Below are 16,667 nucleotides of genomic sequence, written 5' to 3' on the forward strand. Positions count from 1 at the left end.
GAGTCGGCACGAGGACTTATCAGTCCACTCGTGGACTCAGGACCCAACTCGAGGAGTGACCTCAACTAGAGGAGTCATGCGTCGAGTCGGCACGAGGACTTATCAGTTGACTTAAGGACTCAGGACTCAACTCGATGAGTGACCTCAACTCGAGGAGTCATGCATAGAGTTAGCACGAAGACTTATCAGTCGACTCGTGGGCTCAGCACTCAACTCGAGGAGTGACCTCAACTCGAGGAGTCACGCGTAGAGTCGGCACAAGGACTTACCAGTCGACACGTGGACTTAGGACTAAACTCGAGGCGTGACCTCAACTCGGGGAGTCACACGTAGAGTCGGCACGAGGACTTACCAGTCGACTCGTGGACTCAGGACTCAACTCGAGGAGTGACCTCAACTCGAGGAGTCATGCGTAGAGTCAGCACGAGGACTTATTAGTCGACTCGTGGACTCAGGACTCAACTCGAGGAGTGACCTCAACTCGAGGAGTCACGCGTACAGTCGGCACGAGGACTTATTAGTCGAGTCGTGTACTCAGGACTCAACTCGAGGAGTGATGCGTAGAGTCAGCACGAGGACTTATCAGTCGACTCGTGTACTCAGGAATCAACTAGAGGAGTGACCTCAACTCGAGGAGTAATGCGTAGAGTCGGCAAGAGGACTAATCAGTCCACTCGTGGACTCAGGACTCAACTCGAGGAGTCATGCGTAGAGTCGGCAGGAAGACTTATCAGTCGATTCGTGGACTCAGGACTCAACTCGAGGTGTGACTTCAACTCGAGGAGTCATGCGTAGAGTCGGCACGAGGACTTATGACTGGACTCGTGGACTCAGGACTCAACTCCAGGAGTCATGCGTAGAGTTGGCACGAGGACTTATCAGTCCACTCGTGGACTCAGGACCCAACTCGAGGACTGACCTCAACTAGAGGAGTCATGCGTAGAGTCGGCACGAGGACTTATCAGTTGACTCAAGGACTCAGGACTCAACTCGAGGAGTGACCTCAACTCGAGGAGTCATGCATAGAGTTAGCACGAAGACTTATCAGTCGACTCGTGGACTCAGCACTCAACTCGAGGAGTCACGCGTATAATCGGCATGAGGAGTTATTAGTCGAGTCGTGGACTCAGGACTCAACTCGAGGAGTGACCTCAACTCGAGGAGTGATGCGTAGAGTCAGTACGAGGACTTATCAGTCGACTCGTGGACTTAGGACTCAACTAGAGGAGTGATCTCAACTTGAGGAGTAATGCGTAGAGTCGGCACGAGGACTAATCAGTCCACTCGTGGACTCAGGACTCAACTCGAGGAGTCATGCGTAGAGTCGGCAGGAAGACTTATCAGTCGATTCATGGACTCAGGACTCAACTCGAGGTGTGACTTCAACTCGAGGAGTCATGCATAGAGTCGGCACAAGGACTTATGAGTCGACTCCTGGAGTCAGCACTCAACTCGAGGAGTGACCTCAACTCGAGGAGTCATGCGTAGAGTCGGCACGAGGACTTATTAGTCGACTCGTGGACTCAGGACTCAACTCGAGGAGTGACCTCAACTCGAGGAGTCACGCGTACAGTCGGCAGGAGGACTTATTAGTCGAGTCGTGTACTCAGGACTCAACTCGAGGTGTGACCTCAACTCGAGGAGCGATGCGTAGAGTCAGCACGAGGACTTATCAGTCGACTCATGGACTCAGGAATCAACTAGAGGAGTGACCTCAACTCGAGGATTAATGCGTAGAGTCGGCAAGAGGACTAATCAGTCCACTCGTGGACTCAGGACTCAACTCGAGGAGTCATGCGTAGAGTCGGCAGGAAGACTTATCAGTCGATTCGTGGACTCAGGACTCAACTCGAGGTGTTGCATCAACTCGAGGAGTCATGCGTAGAGTCGGCACGAGGACTTATGAGTCGACTCGTGGACTCAGGACTAAACTCGAGGAGTCATGCGTAGTGTCGGCACGAGGACTTATCAGTCGACTCGTGGACTCGGGACTCAACTCGAGGATTCACGCATAGAGTCGGCATGAGCACTTATTAGTCGACTCGTGGAATTAGGACTCAACTCGAGGAGTGACCTCAACTCGAGGAGTCACGCGTAGAGTCGGCACAAGGACTTACCAGTCGACTCGTCGACTTAGGACTCAACTCGAGGAGTGACCTCAACTCGGGGAGTCACACGTAGAGTCGGCACGAGGACTTACCAGTCGACTCGTGGACTCATGACTCAACTCGAGGAGTGACCTCAACTCGAGGAGTCAAGCGTACAGTCGGCACGAGGACTTATTAGTCGAGTCGTGTACTCAGGACTCAACTCGAGGAGTGACCTCAACTCCTGGAGCGATGGGTAGAGTCAGCACGAGGACTTATCAGTCGACTCATGGACTCAGGAATCAACTAGAGGAGTGACCTCAACTCGAGGAGTAATGCGTAGAGTCGGCAAGAGGACTAATCAGTCCACTCGTGGACTCAGGACTCAACTCGAGGAGTCATGCGTAGAGTCGGCAGGAAGACTTATCAGTCGATTCGTGGACTCAGGACTCAACTCGAGGTGTTGCTTCAACTCGAGGAGTCATGCGTAGAGTCGGCACGAGGACTTATGAGTCGACTCCTGGACTCAGGACTCAACTCGAGGAGTCATGCGTAGTGTCGGCACGAGGACATATCAGTCGACTCGTGGACTCGCGACTCAACTCGAGGAGTCACGCATAGAGTCGGCAAGAGGACTAATCAGTCCACTCGTGGACTCAGGACTCAACTCGAGGAGTCATGCGTAGAGTCGGCAGGAAGACTTATCAGTCGATTCATGGACTCAGGACTCAACTCGAGGTGTGACTTCAACTCGAGGAGTCATGCATAGAGTCGGCACAAGGACTTATGAGTCGACTCCTGGAGTCAGCACTCAACTCGAGGAGTGACCTCAACTCGAGGAGTCATGCGTAGAGTCGGCACGAGGACTTATTAGTCGACTCGTGGACTCAGGACTCAACTCGAGGAGTGACCTCAACTCGAGGAGTCACGCGTACAGTCGGCACGAGGACTTATTAGTCGAGTCGTGGACTCAGGACTCAACTTGAGGAGTGTCCTCAACTCGAGGAGTGAGGAGTACAGTCAGCACGAGGACATATCAGTCGACTCGTGGACTCAGGACTCAACTAGAGGAGTGACCTCAACTCGAGGAGTCATGCGTAGTGTCGGCACGAGGACTTATCAGTCGACTCGTGGACTCACGACTCAACTCGAGGAGTCATGCGTAGAGTCGGCAGGAAGACTTATTAGTCGACTCGTGGACTTAGGACTCAACTCGAGGTGTGACTTCAACTCGAGGAGTCATGCGTAGAATCGGCACGAGGACTTATGAGTCGACTCGTGGACTCAGGACTCAACTCGAGGAGTCATGTGTAGTGTCAGCACGAGGACTAATCAGTCGACTCGTGGACTCGGGACTCAACTCGAGGATTCACGCATAGAGTCGGCACGAGCACTTATTAGTCGACTCGTGGACTTAGGACTCAACTCGAGGAGTGACCTCAACTCGAGGAGTCACGCGTAGAGTCGGCACAAGGATTTACCAGTCGACTCGTCGACTTAGGACTCAACTCGAGGAGTGACCTCAACTCGGGGAGTCACACGTAGAGTCGGCACGAGGACTTCCCAGTCGACTCGTGGACTCAGGACTCAACTCGAGGAGTGACCTCAACTCGAGGAGTCATGCGTAGAGTCAGCACGAGGACTTATTAGTCGACTCGTGGACTCAGGACTCAACTCGAGGAGTGACCTCAACTCGAGGAGTCACGCGTACAGTCGGCAGGAGGACTTATTAGTCGAGTCGTGTACTCAGGACTCAACTCGAGGTGTGACCTCAACTCGAGGAGCGATGCGTAGAGTCAGCACGAGGACTTATCAGTCGACTCATGGACTCAGGAATAAACTAGAGGAGTGACCTCAACTCGAGGATTAATGCGTAGAGTCGGCAAGAGGACTAATCAGTCCACTCGTGGACTCAGGACTCAACTCGAGGAGTCATGCGTAGAGTCGGCAGGAAGACTTATCAGTCGATTCGTGGACTCAGGACTCAACTCGAGGTGTTGCTTCAACTCGAGGAGTCATGCGTAGAGTCGGCACGAGGACTTATGAGTCGACTCGTGGACTCAGGACTCAACTCGAGGAGTCATGCGTAGTGTCGGCACGAGGACTTATCAGTCGACTCGTGGACTCGCGACTCAACTCGAGGAGTCACGCATAGAGTCGGCACGAGCACTTATTATTCGACTCGCGGACTTAGGACTCAACTCGAGGAGTGACCTCAACTCGAGGAGTCACGCGTAGAGTCGGCACAAGGACTTACCAGTCGACTCCTGGACTCAGGACTCAACTCGAGGAGTGACCTTAACTCGAGGAGTCACGCGTAGAGTCGGCACGAGGACTTATCAGTCGACTCAAGGACTTAGGACTCAACTCAAGGAGTGACCTTAACTCGAGTAGTCATGCGTAGAGTCGGCACAAGGACTTATTAGTCGACTCGTGGACTCAGGACTCAACTCGAGGAGTGACCTCAACTCGAGGAGTCATGCGTAGAGTCGGCACGAGGACTTATCAGTCCACTCGTGGACTCAGGACCCAACTCGAGGAGTGACCTCAACTAGAGGAGTCATGCGTAGAGTCGGCACGAGGACTTATCAGTTGACTCAAGGACTCAGGACTCAACTCGAGGAGTGACCTCAACTCGAGGAGTCATGCATAGTGTTGTCGCAGTTTTTCGGACAACGATTTAGGAGTCGCAGACGGTTAGATCCAAGGCCGGACCAAGTGATCTCGTCTCGACTCGAGCGTGTCGGACTTGGTATCCCAAGTCGTCCCTTAGCTGTCTATGGTATCTATCTCGTCCAAGCACCTGAAAAGCAAGCAGGGAAGGTGTGAACTACAAAGGGGAAACAGAGGGGTTGCCTCTGTTTACCTCTCTGACGCTCAACATTAGTAGGATTAAGGTGGTTTGTAGAGGGTTTAGTGTTTAGAGGTCGAGACTTGAGAGAAACGAGCGAGGTACGAGTTCGACAGCGTTTCAGTACTCAAATTCGGATTACCTGGACCAAGGGAGGTACCTTGGTATTTATAGGCGACCAAGGAGCGTCGTGGACAGCCCCTTGGCCGAGAGACGCCTCTGACCCGGCCATGGACGGCTCTGACCCGGCCATGGCTGGCTCTGACTCGGCCGTGGAGGCCATGGCCGGCTCTGACTCGGCCATGGCCGGCTCTGACTCGGCCGTGGAGGCCATGGCCGGCTCTGACCCGGCCATGGCCGGCTCTGACTCGGCCGTGGAGGCCATGGCCGGCTCTGACCCGGCCATGGCCGGTTCTGACTCGGCCGTGGAGGCCATGGCCGGTTCTGACCCGGCCATGGCCGGCTCTGACTCGGCCGTGGAGGCCATGGCCGGCTCTGACTCGGCCGTGGAGGCCATGGCCGGCTCTGACCCGGCCATGGCCGGCTCTGACTCGGCCGTGGAGGCCATGGCCGGCTCTGACTCGGCCATGGCCGGCCTTGGGGTGGCCGTGCGCCGGGAAAGGCTTGGGGAAGCCGCCTAATGATGTCGTTGCCGTACCGGGCCGGGACGGACCGGTAACATTAGCCCCCCGAGTTTATTATCGAGTGTAACTCGTGTGATAAACTCGAAGCCTCCGCCGTCATTGGCCCACCGAAATAGCCCATCGCCAAGAGGTACGTCCCGGCGCCCTTTAATATTATTATTTAATTTTTTGTCGGTCATTCTCGTCTCGTTATTCGCGCCCATGGACCCCATCGACCGCCTATCGGGGTGTGGGACCATTGAAGACGATTTGTTTCATTTGCTCGGGGATCAACACGTGGACTTGGAAACTTTTTGGACTCAATTTTCATCTCTCCCGAGCGTTGCTAACGCGCCTCACTCATCGAGCACGAGCAGCGTCGTCACGATGGCCGGGGAAGACCTTGCCTTGGTCGAAGCGTGGTTGACCGGTGATGGAGGGGGCGCTCGGGCCGGAGACGGCCAGCGCCGGCAGGTGGACGCCGGAGACGATGCGTGCGCCGGAGGAGGCGTCCGGGCTCAAGGCGGCACCGGCGGCCCAGGAGACGTCGAGGAAGACCCGTTCGGGTCGAGGGACAGTGCCTTGGCGCTCACCGGTGGTCTGGGTGGCGCGCGCGCGCCGGAGGCAGCCGCGCCTGGAGCGGCCGACGCTGGAAAGGGCGCGCCGGAGGAGTTCGGCCGCGGGAATGGCGCCTCGGCCACGGGAGGCACGGCCTGGGTCGACCCCGACCTCGAGGGAGCCCTCACTCGGCCGGGCGAGGCCGTCGGGACACCTGCCTGTCGCGTTGGCGGGGAGAGCCGCTCGGGCGCAGCGACCGGCCCCGGGGAAGCCGTGCACGGCGAAACCAGCGCCGGGGGGGGCGCGTCGGCCGGCGTCGGCGCCTTCTGTGCCGGTCCCGATATGGGGGAGGTCACCGGATGCCCTGGAGACCGCGCCCAGGAGGAGAGCCCCTCGAGCCCAGGTGCGCCGGCGAGGACGAGCGCCGCCGGGGAATCGCCGGCGCCGGGGGACGCCGCCCGTGGAGGCGCCAACGCTGGGCAGGAGGCGGCGGCTCGCCTGGCCCCTGGGGAAACCCTAGGCCCGAATGGGCCGGGCTTGTGTGGTGAAGACCCAGCCGGCTGGGAATTGGGCCGGGCCGGCAAGTCAGGCGCACGGGAAGAGGACCCGGCCGGGCAGGGGCCGGACTGGGCCAGTGGGCCGTGCGCGCGCGAGGGAAGCCCGACCAGCCGGGGCCTGGGCCGGTTTGCCGGGCCGGGTGCACACGGGGCGAGCGCTGGGGCGCCCGGGCGGAGCCCACGGGCCGAAGGCTTGGCCAGCCGGAAATCGGGCCGGGCCGACGGGCCAGATGCATGCGTCGGGAGCGCCGGGCCGCTCGCGCCGGGCCCGCGCATGGAGGAGCCACCCATCCAAGAGACGGGCTGGGTCCTCGGGCTGCACGCGTACGCCGGAGGGAGCACGGTCGGCCGAGAGCCGAGCCGGCCCGACGACGGTGGACCGACCGGGCGGCGATCGGGCGCGCCCTCGAGCGACCACGCCAGGGCCGAGGGGAGCCAGCCGGCTTGTGAGGGCGGCCATGACGAGGCCCCACCTTGTCCAAGTGCGGGTCACGACGCCGATCGTTCGAGTGATTCGCCCAACCACCACGATGCACCTGCCGCGTCGCTTTCCTCGACCGTGCGGGAAGAAATGCGAGCCTCGGCCTTCCCGGTTGGAGAGTCGGCCATACGGGGCGAGCTCGATTGCTCGGGCATCGACGTCCCGAGTTCGCTCTCGATCATCAACTTCACGAGTCTAAGAAGGCGTTACAGTATCCCAGAGTGCGTGTCGATCCTGAGGCCATTACCCGACGATCTTCCTACTCGCCCGCGCAAGGGGTACGCAGCGGTTCACGAGGCGAGTCTCCGCGGAGGACTAAGACTTCCCTTTCAGCCGGTCATCCAAGAATTGTTGGTTCGCTTAAGGGTGCACGCCCCTCGTCTTCGGTCCTGTGGCCGACTTTCCACCCATGGGTGACATCGAAGGATCCGAGCTCGACGCGGTGATCAGAGCGGTCCCAGAATCGAGGCGGCAAGGAACGCTCTTCGAGTCCCCAGACCTAATGGCGAGGACGGGGTGGTTCGTGCCTAGTGACGATGTTCCTTTGTGCCGCGACCTCGACGCGGAGGTCCCGGAGGATCCCGAGTCCGAGGCGGGGGGGTCGTCGGCTCCCTCCCCCGACGCGGGGGGTACTGGCCACGCACATACTTTCGTGTTATCGTGTTATCGTTGTTTCCCATTATTTGTGCTTGTCGTCATGTTTTAACTGACAAAAGCTCTTCTCTCCTCTGTAGGTACCATGGCTCGACGTCATCGACCGCGCGCGCAAATGCCGAGAGCGATGCCTGCTGACGACGCTACGATCGCGGCTCGCCCCCCAGCCGAGGCCCGTCGCGGGGGGTCACCATCGCGGGCGAGGAACGAGGCGATCTCTTCCAACAAGCGACCATCATCGTCGGCTTCTCTCGGGTCACCATCCGGACACAAACGCGCTCACACGTCGACGGTGTCAGACAGTTTGGACTCCATGCTCTTAGCGGAGGCGGCAGAGTTGAGAGACCAGTGCTCCCGGGGGATCCTTGAGACCTCCTTGCGGGATTTCAAGGGCCTGCTGACAACGAGCGATCTTGAGCACTTCCAGAACGGGATCGGCGACGCCCGAAAGGTATGACTCGTTTTCATGTGTTATGTATCGTTGTCGTGCTTATTGTGATTATACGCGTTTCCTTCGTTTCCACAGATGCTCGCACGCCAAGAGCGGAGCGATCGCATTCTCCGAGATATGCTACGACGCATGCAGATCATGGAAAAGGAGAAGGCGAGCATGACGGCTGCGCACGCTGCCGCCCTTGCGGAAGTTCGCACCGCCCAAGAGTTTGAGACGCTAGAGAAGGAGCTGGAGCGAGCTTGCGGAGAATCGGCCGCCGAGAAAGTGCTTCGTGAGAAGGCGGAGCAAGCAGCTGACACCTTTTTGGGGGAAACGAAGAAACTCCAGGCGGCACTCTCGAGCCGGGATGCGGAGCTGAGCATCGTCCATGCTCGGCTATCGGCGAGCGAGATTGCTCGGGTCAAGGTGGAGAGGGAGAGGGACACCTTGCGGGCGGAGATGCAAACGCTCGTCGAGGAGAAGGAAGATGCCGTGCGATCCAAGACGGACTTGGAGGACGATTGGGACTTGACGTTGGAGGCGGCCCGTTACGAAGCGGTGAGGCGAGTCCGAGACGCGACCGCGAAGGAGAACGCGTCCCGCGGGACTACATTTTCCTTCTTTGACGCCATGTTCCCTCCTTATGATGACGAGCCGCCGGAGGACGACCTGCATCCACAGATCCCCGCCGAGGCTGCTCACTCGACGACTCGCCAGCCTGACGGAGAAGCCGTTGGCGGGTTTGGCGCCCCTGACCCCGAAGGAGATGAAGAGCAAGTCCACTTTGGCTCGGACTAGTTGAGTTTTCCTTGGTTTTTTGCGCACTTGTTTAGCGCTCGCTTTATGCTTTCTTTCGGATTATTGTTATGTTTGCGTCGTACTTTCGTACTTTTCTTGTTGGGTTGTTTATGCAATATCGTTTTGCTTTGATTGAAGCTTTCTTTTCATCGTGCGTCTTATTTTCTCGACTTGATACGCTTAGTGTAATCGATTTGCGCAATTTGAATAGTGCGTGTCTTACGAGCCCGGCTTACTATGCTTAGCGTAACCGGTTGGCACGGCTTACTGCCGCATTTGGCGGCGAAGTTTCCCGCGGACGCTGGCTAGACCAGTTTCATCCGGCGGGTGCGATTTCCGGCCATCCATTTGTGACTCGCTGCCTATCGGCGTGCGCGAGCTGGGTGGCCGTCGCGCTCATCCTCCGGCGAGTACGCTACCTATCGGCGTGCATATCGCGACGAGCTCGCAGTTCCCAGTGAGCGTGGTACATGTCGGTACGCGTGTCACGTTTTGGGTTTTGACTGCCGGGATCGACCGTCCGGTGCGCGGACGTGATCCATCGATGCCTTGTTGCCTATCGGGGTGCAAGGTGCATCGATGCGCGAGAGGGTCGCAGCAAAAGGCGTGCGAGGTTGGAGGTCCGGTGCTCGGATCCAACTTGTCGACGTTTCGCTATCTCTCGGTGTACGACCTCAACCCGTGCGAGAGCGTCGCACGAGGAGGGTACGAGGTCGGAGGTCCGGTGCGCGGATCCGATTTATGGGTGTTTTGTTACCACTTAGTGCGTGGAAAGTGGAGTAAGCGAGCTTGTTACTCTCACCTTATCCTGGTTAGCCCCCCGAGTTTCTTGGGTGCTCGTTGAGGAGGCTAGAAACTAAGATACAAAGTTTTGAAGTTAAATGTAATTCATTAAATTATTGAAATGGTTCAAAAATTACATCCCAGGCCTTTGGCCAAACTTGAAATTTAAAATTGACTTTGCTAGAATCGAAAGTTACATGAGAACAACAAAGCGTAAAAATGGACGAATGAACATCTATTGATAATATTGCCGAAGGTGCTCCGCATTCCACGGGTGTGTGAACACGAGTCCCTCCATGTTCTCGAGCTCGTATGTGCCAATGTGGATGGCTCGGCGCACACGGTACGGGCCTTCCCAGGTGGGGCCTAGAACTCCCGCACCTTGCACTTTGGTGTTTTGGAACACCCTTCGAAGAACGAGGCTCCCGTCGGCGAACTTCCGCAGCTTGATCTTTGAGTTGTATTACTTCTCGACCTTCCTCTTTTGCGCAGCAAGCCGGGTGAGTGCGTCCGCCCTCCTTTCGTCTATGAGGTCTAGCTCGAGCCTGATCGCGTCGTCGTTGGCGTCTTCGTCGTACTCCTCGATGCGCAAGGTTGGCAGCTTGGTCTCGACGGGTACCACAGCCTCGACGCCGAACGCGAGAGCGAAAGGGGTTTCGCCGGTCGCGTTTCGAGCGGTGGTGCGATATGCCCATAAGACCATGGGGAGCTCGTCGGCCCAAGCCCATTTTCTTGCCTCCAACTTCTTCTTCAGGTTCTCCTTGATCGTCTTGTTCACCGCCTCGACCTGACCGTTGGCTTGAGGATGGCGGGGAGAGGAGAAAGTCTTGCTAATGCCAAGTTGTTCGCACGTTTCTCGGAGGCGCGCATTGTCGAATTGTTTTCCGTTGTCGGTTACAATTGACGCAGGGATCCCGAAGCGGCAGATGATGCTTTTCCAAATGAAGCTTGTCGTGTTCGCCTCGGTGATCTTTGCTAGCGGCTCAGCCTCTACCCACTTCGTGAAGTAATCGATAGCCACGATCGCGTGCTTGTATTGTCTCGGGGCCGTAGGTAGCTCGCCGATGAGGTCGATTCCCCACTTCGCGAAAGGTCGCGGCACGATAATCGGACACAAAGGGGCCGGTGCTTGGCGCGGAATGTGGGCGAACCTTTGGCACTTGTCACACTTCTTGGCCCACTCGTGGGAGTCCTTTTTCAAGGTCGGCCAGAAATATCCAAGTCTCAGCAGCTTTAATGCCAAAGATTGCCCGGCGGCGTGGTTACCGCACACCCCCTCGTGCACCTCGTGGAGTGCTTTCCTCGCCTCCACCTCGGTCAGGCAACGGAGAAGGGGCATGGAGTAGCCTCTCTTGAACAAGCTATCCTCCCTCATTGTGTACTTTGGGGCTAGGCTGCTCAGCTTTCTGGCTTCTTCTTTATCCTCGGGGATGACTCCTCGTTTAAGGAATTCCACGAGCGGGGTCATCCATGAGGGAGGCGGAGTCTCGTCAATGACCCCTATGTCGCCTCTCGAGACGTAGGGTCGAGTCAACACTTCAATTGGGACGCTGCCCTCGCCCTCCTCGTCTATCCCAGACGCGAGGCAAGCTAGGGCGTCGGCGTCAACGTTCGCCTCTCGAGGAACCTGGACGATCTCGAACCACGACAGGGCCTCCAAGTTCTTTTGGGCCGTGGACAAGTAGGCGATCATGTGTGGCTCCTTTGCGGCGTAGTCGCCTTTAACCTGATTCACGATCAATTGCGAGTCGCAATGGATGCGCAGGTTTTGGGCGCCCAACTTGTTCGCTAGCTCCAAGCCAACGATCAGAGCCTCGTACTCTGCCTCGTTGTTGGAAGCCTTGAACTCGAACCGCAGGGCGTATCTCAGCTTTTCCCTATTGGGATTTGTGAGCACAACGCCGGCGCCAGCCCCCCGGGCGTTTGACGCGCCATCCACGTGCAAGTCCCAGACTGGCCCTATCGGGTTGTTGGTTCTCTTCTTTGACGACTTGCTATGGTCGTCCTCCTTGTCTTCCGTGGTCTTACTACTCTCGTCGCCCTCGTTGGTTGGGGGCGCGCTCGTGAACTCGGCGATGAAGTCGGCGAGGGCCCGACCCTTGATGGCGGTTCTTGGTTGGAACTCGACCCCGTATTCGCCCAGCTCTTGGGACCATATCGCCATTCGAGAGGAGGTCCCTTTTTGAAGGGCCTTCTCGATGGGATGCCCCGAGCGGACCACGATGGGGTGCGCTTGGAAGTAGGGCCGGAGCTTTCTCGCGCTCATGACGAGGGCGAGGGACAGTCTCTCGATTTCGGGGTATCGGGTTTCGGCGTCGAGGAGCGCCTTGCTAACGTAGTAGACCGGCCATTGTACCTTGTCCTCTTCGCGTATGAGGACCGCGCTCACGGCCCTATCGGAAACCGCGAGGTAGAGGTATAGGGTTTCGCCATTCTTTGGCTTCGCGAGGAACGGGGGGGAGGTGAAATAGGCTTTGATATCTCGGGATGCTTCCTCGCACTCCTCCGTCCATACGAACCCGTCGGTCTTTTTCAGTGCCTTGAAGAACGGTTGGCACCTATCAGTGGCTTTGGAAACGAATCGCGTCAGGGCGGCGATCCTTCCCGTCAAGCTTTGAACTTCTTTGACCTTTTGTGGCGACATCATCTCTAAGATCGCATTAATCTTCTCAGGATTGGCCTCGATCCCGCGGCGGCTCACCTTGTAGCCCAGAAACTTTCCAGACTCGACCCCGAAAGCGCACTTGTTGGGGTTAAGCTTCATCTTGTAGCGCCGCAGAATCATGAACATTTCCCTAAGGTCTCGAACGTGGTCGCGGGCTTTGAGGCTCTTGACAAGCATGTCATCCACGTAGACCTCCATAGTCTTGCCAATTTGATTGGCGAACATGCGGTTCACCAACCTTTGATACGTTGCTCCCGCGTTTTTGAGGCCAAAGGGCATGACCTTGTAACAGTAAAGTCCGCGGTTCGTAACAAAGGTGGTTTTAATTTGATCCGGCTCGTGCATGCGGATCTGGTTGTAGCCTGAGTAGGCGTCCATGAAGCTTAGCAATTCATGGCCCGCAGTGGCGTCCACGAGCTGCTCGATCCTCGGTAGAGGGAAGCTGTCTTTCGGGCAGGCTTTGTTGAGATCTTTGTAGTCGATACATATCCGCCACTTCCCGTTTGGCTTCTTGACCATTACCACATTGGACACCCACTTGGGGTGCTCCGCCTCCCGGATGAAGTCGGCGGCGAGAAGTTTGTCAACTTCTTCACCAATGGCTTGGTACCTCTCCCCACTGAACGCCCGTCGCGGTTGAACGCGCTCAGCCACCCTCTTGTCGTCGTTGAGACGATGAACCATGATCTCGGGGTCGATCCCCGGCATGTCGGCGTGTGTCCACGCAAAGACATCTTTGTGCTCTCAGAGGAAAGCGGCGAGCTCGATTCGGGTCTCAGACGGGAGTTGGGCGCCTACCTTGACTACTTGGTCAGGCTTGGCGTCGTCCAACACAACGGGAACGAGGTCGTCCGGCGTCTCCACCTTTCGACGCTCGACATCGTCCCTTTGGTCTAGCTCTCCGAAGGTGCCTCCCTCCTCTAAGTTGCACGGGAATTTGTCCCCGAGTTGGAAGACGGTGCACACCACCTTCCCTTTCCCTTTTCCGTCCACGCCCTGGATGTAGCACATCCTCGCCATGGATTGGTCTCCCATCATCACGGCGATTCCCTTCTCGGTTGGGAACTTCATCATCAGGTGATACGTGGACGTTATGGCCTTCAATCGATTGAGAGTCGGGCGGCCGACGATGATGTTGTACGTCGAGGGTTGATCCACCACTAGGAACGATACGATGTGGGTAACCTCGAGCCCCCCCGACGTACCGAAGGTAACCGGGAGGTCGATAGTTCCCTCCGTCATAACCCTCTCCCCAGAGAAGCCGAAGAGCGGGGTTGAGATCGGCGTCGGTCTTACCCCGGAAAGTTTCATCCTGTCCAATGCCGACTTGAATATTATGTCGGCGGAGCTCCCATTGTCGATCAGGATTCTCCGGACGAGGTTGTTAGCGACCCGGGCAGAGACGACTATCGCGTCATTATGTGGATGGAGTACTCGCGCCGCTTCTTGCCCGGTGAAGAACATGGACTCGAAGGGGGCCGGAGGAGGGACCTCGTACGTATGGTTGATGTAGTGCGCTATTTTCCCTTGGGAAACTTCGCGCACGTACTTCTTCCTCTGCGTAGCCGAGTCTCCGAGCTCCGGGCCGCCTAAGATCGCGCCCACTACGTGAAGTTGCGAGCTCTCTGGTTCTTCGGTTGCCGCGCGGTCCGTGACAGTCACCGTCGCCGGACCTTTCTTTCCTTGCCGCGGGCGGCCCCCGTGCGCCACGGCCGTCCCGATAGTTCTAAGGACGTACTCCTTCAGCTTCCCATCTTGAATCAGGGCCTCAATCTGACGCTTGAGCTGATAGCATTCAGATGTCAGGTGCCCGTGATCCTGATGGTAGTCACAGTACTTGCTTTGATCCCTCTTGGCGGGATCCTTCGTGAGAGGGGTTGGGCTCCCCAACTTGTCACGGTGCAGAGCTAGGATTTGCTCCGGCGGAGTGTTCAGAGGAGTGAAGGGCGAGAACTTTCGGAAGCTGTCGACATGTGGCGGCCTCGGCCCGGGGAGGGAACGGCCGTTAGGGGCCTGGCTTCCCTTATTCCTCCTCTTTCGGGGGTCGGGACGATCTTCATCTCGATCGTCGCGGCGGCGACTCCCCTGTCCTCCTGACTTTCGGCCATCTCGGCTCCGCCATGTCACGCGGGACTTGGCCAACCATAGACTTGAGGAAGTCGCTCGTGCGCACTCCCTCGGTGATCGCCATGATGGCGTCCCTGTCGTCGTACCCTTCGACCTTGTGAGACTCCTCGGTGAAGCGAGCGAGGTATTGTCTCAACGTCTCGTCTCTTCCTTGTCGGATAGAGAGGAGGTGGGTCTTCGGCTTCTTTTGCGCCACGAGGGTGGCGAATCGGGCGAGGAAAGCCTCTCGCAAGGCCCGGAAAGACGGGATGCTTCCCGGCCTCAAGCTTCGGAACCATTCAAACCCCGAGCCTGTGAGGGTCAGGCTGAAGGCTTGGCAGAGGGTGGCGTCCGCCTGCCCCTGCATAGTCATCCACGTCTCATAGTGTTGGACGTGGAAGTGGGGGTCCGTACGCCCATCGTAGGGGGGAATGGATGGTAACTTGAAGTTCCCCACGCATGGTTGCGCGAGGATTTGCGCGGCGAAGGGAGAGTATGATTCCTCGATCCCTCCGTACGGCCTTTGCCTCCCCGACTCCCTCATTTCGATGATTTGATTCTGGAGGCTTTGAATCATTGTGACCATGTCGAGCCCGTTAGCGGGGCCGGCCGTCGGGGCCACGGGAGTCACCGGTTGGCGTTCGTTGGACGCTTGGTCCACGACATTGGCCTGCGGCCGGCCGAGAGTTGCGGCGGGGAGCGCGTCCCTTCGAGAGTTTAGCCTTTGGCGGAGATCCTCCCCTCGGGAGTTTCTCTGCGCCGTCATGCGCTCTCTAAGGTCCACACTCGGTGCGGGGCGAGGTGAGGTCGCCCTTGGTCGGAACGTCCGGCGGGCGCTTCGGCTGTCGGCCCCATCATCTACCAGAGTCGCTCTCTCCTCGGCGAGGGGCCGTGTCCGGCCGCCTCTTGAAACCGAGGGGGCGAGTCCCTGGGAATGTGACCGTGCCTGCTGCCGCGATAGGTGCGACGGCCCGGCCAAAGCGTCGTTGGGCCTCTCGGGCTGCGAAGGGGCGAGGCTAGGCGTTGCCTCGTTGGTCCTCGACTCCCCCACATATTCGGAGTCGGAGTAGTCTTTGGCGGACCTATCTTCGACGTCATAGCCGAAGAGGTCGGCTATGAGCGTATCGTCGACGCCGGGGCGGTCAAGGAGCTCCGCAAGCCGTCGGGCCGTGTCCTCTCGGAGCACGGCCTCGGGGTCAATCATCGGGTCTTGGGGCTGGCTCTCGCTATCGCGAGGTTGCCCTTCAAGACGATGTGCGAGGCGTCGAAGACCGTACCTCGAGCTCGTCGCTCGGGTACCCGCGGAGGTAGTGGGAATGTGACTCATCTCTCGAGAGTCGTGAGAACAAAGGGAGAAAACTGGTAGAGGGAATGCGTCGTCAAGGTCGAGAGATCCCCTCCTTCTAGCGCCAAAATGTTGTCGTAGTTTTTCGGACAACGATTTAGGAGTCGCAGACGGTTAGACCCAAGGCCGGACCAAGTGATCTCGTCTCGACTCGAGCGTGTCGGACTTGGTATCCCAAGTCGTCCCTTAGCTGTCTATGGTATCTATCTCGTCCAAGCACCTGAAAAGCAAGCAGGGAAGGTGTGAACTACAAAGGGGAAACAGAGGGGTTGCCTCTTTTTACCTCTCCGACGCTCAACATTAGTAGGATTAAGGTGGTTTGTAGAGGGTTTAGTGTTTAGAGGTCGAGACTTGAGAGAAACGAGCGAGGTACGAGTTCGACAGCGTTTCAGTACTCAAATTCGGATTACCTGGACCAAGGGAGGTACCTTGGTATTTATAGGCGACCAAGGAGCGTCGTGGACAGCCCCTTGGCTGAGAGACGCCTCTGACCCGGCCATGGCCGGCTCTGACTCGGCCGTGGAGGCCATGGCCGGCTCTGACCCGGCCATGGCCGGCTCTGACTCGGCCGTGGAGGCCATGGCCGGCTCTGACCCGGCCATGGCCGGCTCTGACTCTGTCGTGGAGGCCATGGCCGGCTCTGACCCGGCCATGGCCGGTTCTGACTCGGCCGTGGAGGCCATGGCCGGTTCTGACCCGGCCATGGCCGGATCTGACTCGGCCGTG

This window comes from Urtica dioica, chromosome 4 (assembly GCF_054948205.1).
Source record: "Urtica dioica subsp. dioica isolate 48M chromosome 4, U.dioica_male_clone48M_v1_H2, whole genome shotgun sequence".
In the NCBI taxonomy this organism is placed as follows: Eukaryota; Viridiplantae; Streptophyta; class Magnoliopsida; order Rosales; family Urticaceae; genus Urtica; species Urtica dioica.